The 7,618-nt window shown below is 42.4% G+C and overlaps 1 long non-coding RNA gene across 1 annotated transcript; it reads left to right on the top strand.

The window, feature by feature from the left end:
* Positions 1-532: 532 nt before the first annotated feature.
* On the top strand, positions 533-1,161 carry LOC108934896 (uncharacterized). The gene is made up of 3 exons (XR_003797269.1): positions 533-610; positions 797-869; positions 1,024-1,161. It is a non-coding gene; the product is annotated as an uncharacterized LOC108934896 (long non-coding RNA).
* The last annotated feature ends 6,457 nt before the right edge of the window (positions 1,162-7,618 follow it).

The following is a 7,618-nucleotide window of genomic DNA, read 5'->3' as shown; positions in this document are numbered from 1 at the left end:
GGATGGGGTGGTGTTTTGTACCTCCAGGTGTTTGACAGGTTCAGTTCGGGGGAGATGCTATGCCTCATGAGGGAGGTGGCAGTGTGCAGGACACCAAATGTTGAGTGCTTCGCAGTGGCCCACAGAAATGACGGGGCATGCATTTACGTCAGGGGAGGCAGCAGCAGCCAGAGCTGGTGCTGCGTCACATCTGTGCAGCTGGAATCTGGGAAACTGACCACCCAGGTGCACAGTAAACCATTCGCTTTTCCTCCATTGAAAGCTCAGCTCTCTTAGACACAGCTTGCTTTGCTCTCTGGTTACTCATTAAGACAATGGACATATCATAACAGAACTGTAATTCTTCACACCTGTGTTTTGAAAAAAATTATTACCCACTGTCAAAGGATTTGAGCATTTTGCCCTGCCTACTACAGGAGATTGACAAGAGTCCAGTCCTGTGTGTGGCGACAGTGCGAGTCTCAGAGAGTGGCTCTGATTGGCTGGTTGCAGGAACACAGTCAGGGGCTTTGATAATAATAAGCCCAAGGGCCATGTTAATTCAACACTGTCTTCAGAGCGTCACTGACGCGGTGACTTCTCTTTACTTTCACTCGCACCTTCAGGACAGGTAGGTGTATATAAATATTGTACTCAAGTAAGACACCATCAGCTGCGTACATGGAAAAGATGACATGGTCCAGAGCCAGCGTACAGAGGCTAAGATTCCTCAGTAAACATGAACATGTGTTGTGTTACTCTTGTTTAGTAAAAGAGAGGATTCCTTGTTCAGCTCATGCCTTTATTCCTGTTAAAGCAAAAAGAAGAGCCATTTGTTAGTGGGAACTGCAGATGGAGTTCTGGTGGTTTATGAAGATTCAGAGATCCAGGTACTGTGGGGGATATGAAATACTTTGCTATATACGTGTCAACTTCTTTTGTACTTCAAATTCTTTTTCACAATAGGAACAATTCAAGTTACCGTGGTTTCTAGCTGAACATTAATAAACCAGTACTGCTGCTTGTCTTGGATTTAATTCACAGCGTGACAATGGCCAGCCACTGAAGACACTAGTGATTGGAAATGTCAACACTCCACTCATGTGCCTTGGCCAGTCAAGTCACTCACTGGATAGAACCACAGTTTGGGCCGGCTGTGGAACTCGAGTCCTGTCCCTCACGGAGGATTATGACATCTGAAAGAGTATTGAAACCAAACCCAACAACCTACATCAGTGAGTTATTTTAGAGGAACCAGTATACATTTAGCCAAAAAAGAAAGCAGGATGTTGGGGTTTGCTCACAGCAGTGTCTCCACAGTATGGAGTGACTACAGTTCTGAGCCCTTTTATACCCGTACTAATACTTACGACCTTTTTAGAGCCGTAGTATAGATATATAGATTGTTATATAAACTCACTTCAGTTTCTACTTAAATCTATATGCAGGCGGTCTCTGACTTCTGATGGGGTTACGTTCCACAAAACACATCGTAAATCAAAAATATCGTAAGTCAAAAATGCATTTAATACTCCTAATACACACCTATACGTGACAGAGTGGGAGGTGCGGATCGCTGCCACTGCTCAGCATCTCGAGAAAATATTGTTCTACATACCGCTTGCTTGGGAAGAAATGGAAATTCAGAATTTGAAGTATGATTTCTACTGAATGTTTATTGCCAACTCACCATCGTAAAGTCGAAAAAATCGTAGGTTGAACCATCGTAAATCGGGGACCACCTGTATCACATTATAGGGCAGTGAAACCATTACTAGTATTAGCCATTTAGACAAATTTATGTATAAGCTGAAATGAGGCCTGTAGAGACCTGTGCAGGACATTGTTTGAATTAGATGAAGTGAGAGCAGTTTTGGGAGAGTTGCTGTGTAAAACAGGGTAAACATCTGCTTACCCCCTCAGTGTCTGAGTGAACATATCTGTGGTTCTCCAGGCGTGGCCACAAGCAGAGCAGTGACACCAACTTGTTCCCTCTAGTGGTGGACAAACACAACTGTGTGAGCAAGGCAGGGGAGCACACAGTGGAACTGTGGGACAAGAAAAGCGAGAAAATGACTGACATCACTGACTGTGCCCAGATACTGAGGTCAGCTTTATTACATCTTGCTGCATGCACCGTATTTCAAATTGCATCCTATTTCAAGCATCTCTTTCACACAGTTCGACTGGTTTCAATATTCATTCATAGGGAGAATGAGTTAATATTTCAGCAATGGTGTACAAAATACTGGAAACACCTAAGTATTCATATGTAACAGGCAAGGTTTCCCTTTGGAGTTAGAATAGCTTCAGTGCTTGGGATGATGTCCTGGAATGTATGTAGCAGAAAAATGGACTGTTCTACTAGAAGCAAATCCTGAAACTGTCTGAAACATGAGCAAAGTGGAAATCTGCTAAATAAACTGGCAGTGAAAAGACACAATAGGGGGATGTGGTGGTGCAGTGGGATTGGCCAGGGTCTGCTCTCTGGTGGGTCTGCAGTTTAAGTCCTGCTTGGGGTGCCTGCGACGGAAGGACAGATAGGTGTCCCTCCCCCTCCAGCCTTGCATCCTGTGTTGCTGGGTTAGGCTCTGGCTCACCTTGAGACAAGCAGTTTCAGCCTGTATGTGTGAAAAGACATGTTATTCCTACTGTGCTGGTTGCACAAGCTTTAACTGGGTATAGAAATGGTTTTGAAAATTAAGCAGCATGTAAACAAATGTTCTGTGTGTTTGTGGTTCCATGCATGATGAAGGTAGTTATCCTATGCAAACTGCATAATCTAAAATGTGCAAAATCAGTGCTGTAACGTCTACATTCTTGCCACTGGGAATGCTGGAAGAATGGAACAGAGTGACAAGTGTTGTGCTCTCCATCCAGGCATAGTCTCAGCAGGAATCTGAGTACAGGGAAAGAGTGGCCTCTCCTGGGCACAGGACTCTCCTGCGCCAGTGTGAAAGCTCTACTGATACAACCCAATGCTATCCTCTGGATTGGAACCAAGGGTGGTCATGTGATCCTCCTGGAGCTGTCGACCTGTTGGCCCCTTTGAGTCCTTGGATACCTCTGCCAGTCTGTCAGAAGCTTGGCAACAGCACATATAGGTGCATTATTGTCCTTCCTTTTTTTTATGAGTCAGCTGTACTCAGATTTTCTTTATCTCCATTTCCTCATAATTCTCATCCTTTACAATGTTGCTGAGACAGTATGAATATTGTATCTGTAAATATTCTTGTTTTTGTAAAAAGTTCAATCTGTCTTCTCTTGGTCCTTGTTTTTAAATATTGCACATGTTCATTTTGTGCCTTAGTTTATTGTTGTGTCTTAGTTGACATGGCAGAGGTATGATTCCAGCACCATCCCACTCCTAACACCTTGTTTGTTTTATATGTTTTATATGTTCATCTGAAGTTGTGTTTACCTTAATGTAGTAATGCTAAACCTAAGGAACGTTGTTCTTGCACTGGGGAGAAGCAGCAGGGTACGGAAAGATAAATCCAGAGTAGAAAATGGTGAGTCCATCACAATGTGAATCTAATCAGACATTAGTCAGAGCCTCTTAGCACTGTCTATACATTTAATGATGGTAGCTCATGGGATTCACTGAAACACCGTGAATTTTTTTTTAAAAGTTTCTCTATGAACAGTTTTTCTCTTGTCATTTACAAGTTGAAATCGAAAGGCAACATTGATAACCCAAAAACTTTACTCTCCTGCATAATTGATGGTACCAGTTTTAATTATTTGGAAAATCAGTGAAAATTCAATATTTTTATTGTAAATATTATAAAATATGTGGTCTTATTGCAATAGAGTAGCATCCTGTCCAGGGTGTACTTCCCTTAGTCTTGCACCCAGTGCTTCTGGGATTGGCTTGAGATCACCATGACGAGTGATGCTCAGGATGAGCTCTTAGTGCAATTTCATGGATGGATGGGTGGATGTTGTTGTTCTCACTGTAATGCATAAAATAAAATTTATTTTGCTATTTTGCTACTGCATCACCATCTACCACGAGTACTTCTGTTATGTTCTGAAGTCATCATTTGTAACAGGAATAATATTAAGTTGCCTTTTTCAAATTCCTTCTGGCCAAATTGACCAAAAATTGTTTCACTAAATTTCACTACTGACTCCGCCCAACTACTTGTTCAGGCCATGGTGACTCCCCGTCTGGACTACTGCAACTCTCTTCTGTGTGGCCTTCCTGCTAATGCCATCAAACCTCTGCAGCTTCTACAGAATGCTGCTGCACGAGTTGTGCTTGATTTGCCAAAGTGCTCCCATGTATCTCCTCTACTCATCTCTCTGCACTGGCTTCCTATAACTGCCCGTATCAAATTCAAAACCCTGGTTACTGTGTACAAATGCATCAATAGAACTGCTCCCGGCTATTTACAGGACTTGATCTACCGGTACACCCCGCCAGGCACCTTCGCTCATTTACTTCTGCTCGCTTGGTGGTCCCGCGCACAAAAGGCAAAGCTTGGAGGTTCTCGGCTCTGGGTCCGTTGTGGTGGAATGACCTTCCCCTGTCACTCAGAACTGCAGAAACTCTGTCTGTTTTCAAGAAGGGTCTGAAAACCCACCTTTTCCAGATCCACTTTGGCCAAGATCTCTTCAGATCATCTATGGTGTAACTGTTCACGCATCGTAACTCCAGAAGCATCCCCAGATACAACCTTCATTCAGCCATTACTCTGGTACTGTACTGCTCATTTGCGTATTTTATAATACACACACACATACACACATTTTCAGAACTGCTTGTCCCAGACGGGGTCACGGGGAACCGGAGGCAACCCGGTAACACAGGGCGTAAGGCCGGAGGGGGAGGGGACACACCCAGGATGGGACGCCAGTCCGTCGCAAGGCACCCCAAGCGGGACTCGAACCCCAGACCCACCGGGGAGCAGGACTGAGGTCCAACCCACTGTGCCACCGCACCCCCTCACTTATTTTATAATATTTAATAAAAAAAAAATACACACACACACACACACCTTCAGAGCCGCTTGTCCCATATGGGGTCACGGGGAACCGGAGCCTACCCGGCAACACAGGGCGTAAGGCCGGAGGGGGAGGGGACACACCCAGGATGGGACGCCAGTCCGTCGCAAGGCACCCCAAGCGGGACTCGAACCCCAGACCCACCGGGGAGCAGGACTGAGGTCCAACCCACTGTGCCACCGCACCCCCTCACTTATTTTATAATATTTAATAAAAAAAAAATAATTTTTTTAAAAATTGGTGTGGGTATCGGGATTTGTCTGTGTCTTATGCACCTACTTGAACGATGAACTTTGGTGTAGCAAGTGGTAGGGAACAAACTAGGTTTACTTTAGACTTTCATGTCTGCAGCTATGTCGTCTTCTCTTAATGTAATGTATAAATTGTACTTTTGCTGAGATGTACGTCGCTTTGGACAAAAGCGTCTGCTATATGAATAAATTTAAATGTAAATGCAAATTTCCTTTGACTCCTAATCTGGAGATGTGTGTCTTTGTCTGTTTGTGAGTGTTTTACCACAGCTCTGAAGATTTCCACTAAAAAGCATACTGAAATTGGGGCAAAAGTGTTCATCAGAATGATTCTTAAACTTTATGAAAACTGAAGCTGAGACAGACATTTACTACATTTGTTTCAGAACATACTGTATTTTTAAAGACTGTTTTAAACCAAGTTTTTCCAGGTTCTTGTTACGTTTTTGTATGGCATTGTTCTGTACACTGAACTCGCACAGATTGTGAAACAGTTGGAAATTATTTTCCTGTTTTAGTTCACGCTATCATCTGAACTGCTTTTGTCATGACTGGCTTCATCTTGATTTGAGGACAACTTAGTTTATCCGACACTTTACATTGTCCATCATACATTGCAGCACTGTTGTGTATTTTCAGTAACGGCTGTCATCATTAGAGTTTAACTTTCAGTGAAATGCAGGCTTGTGAAATCATATTCCTTATGAAATGTTATTTAATTAGAATGGGTTGCTATATGGTAAAGATCTGGTGCCTTGGGACTGACAGTAATTATATGTAATCTGTATACATATCTGATCACATGTATAAGAGATTTATAAGAGAGCAGAACCCAGCCAAGCCCACTGAGCCACTGCACCACTGTGCCCCCCTCCCACCTAACTAAGTTGACTTAAAAATATTTATCCAGTAACCTGCTGGATCAGAATCCAGGATCTTCTAATTGACTTCACACCCAATGTCAACAGGTTTGAGTGTCACCATTTGTCACTGGAAATTCAGTTGTGGTAATTTACAAGGTATTGACATGAATATATATTTACATAATCCCCGAGCAACAGAAGAAGGCAAATTAAAATGTTTACATAATAAACATAAAATAGGACCCTTCCTTTATTTCCTTATTGATGTGTCAAACTGACACTCAAACAACATGTTTTACTTTAAGCAGTTTATGATTAAAACAAGCTGCTGTGCTACACGGTTCGAAGTACAGTAAATGTTTAAACAACATTTGCAAGATAAATGTAAATATTTCATAATTTTGTGATTATAAATTGCTGAATGGATAAACCTTTATGCAGCTACTTGTGTGATGTATACTGGTTCATATGGTGGAATGTGACAAATTAACTGCTCTTTAGAATCACATGTCTACATCCAAATCTCTCCTTCTGTTGATGTGTGCACTCATTGTATTTTTCTCGGAAATGTATGTCACTTTGGAGAAAAGCATCTGCTAAATGAATGTGTACATGCAACAGTAGCAAGTTCTATGTACACTCTCCAATACTTTAGTGAAATTATTTCTTGTTAGTAGATACTGTGTTCTCTGCTTACCTTTTTCTCATTTTAGCTTCTATTTTTGTCAGCTCTTAGAAGCACAAAACTCATGCCATCATCTTCCTTCTGAGCAGAAACAACTGTCACCTGGACAGGGCAACCAGCACTGTGAGGACCACACTCTGTAGTTTCTCCTGTGCGTTCAACACCATATGGTCCGGGATCATAAGAGCGAACCTTTGGTCCAATAGGTTGACTTGTCCACTGTGTCCTGTTGCTGATGTTTTACTACTTGATTGTTGCTGATGAATGCAGATGCACTAGCATTACCATGGAAGATGCCAACGGACTCAACAAGTTAGTCAGGAATGCTGCCTCAATCCTGGGAGTGTAGCTGGTCTCCCTGGTGGAGGTCATGCAAGCATACTTTAACAAAATTGCATGTTTTTATGGTTTTCATTAAATTCTCAGGCATACAAGCTGAAACTGTAAGATATATACTATAATTGTTCGAAGAGCAGGGGCCTATATGCTGTAATTACTGGATTTAGTGGGCCCCCCTGGGCAGTGGGGGCCCTTATAATTCTCACCACCTTTCACCCTACTAGCGACGGCCCTGTATGCAGGTCTTGCAAACAACAATAAGACGATATTTAAAAAAGAAAAGAAAAAAATAGGCAGAGATAGAAAAGTCTTTCAGGTGGGGATCCAACTAAAATGTGTAATATTGAGCAAAAAGAAAAACTTGTTAGTGGGGATGGAGTACATGGAGCAATCTTTGCAAACTTGATGATTGAAACCTTGTCTGAAGGTGTTTCCTAAGCAAATGCCAGTGAAACACCTGAGGCGGGTTTCTACAGTCTGAGGTGGAGTTA

Source organism: Scleropages formosus, chromosome 2, assembly GCF_900964775.1.
Source record: "Scleropages formosus chromosome 2, fSclFor1.1, whole genome shotgun sequence".
NCBI classification, from domain to species: Eukaryota; Metazoa; Chordata; class Actinopteri; order Osteoglossiformes; family Osteoglossidae; genus Scleropages; species Scleropages formosus.
This window is presented reverse-complemented; position numbering and strand designations above follow the sequence as displayed.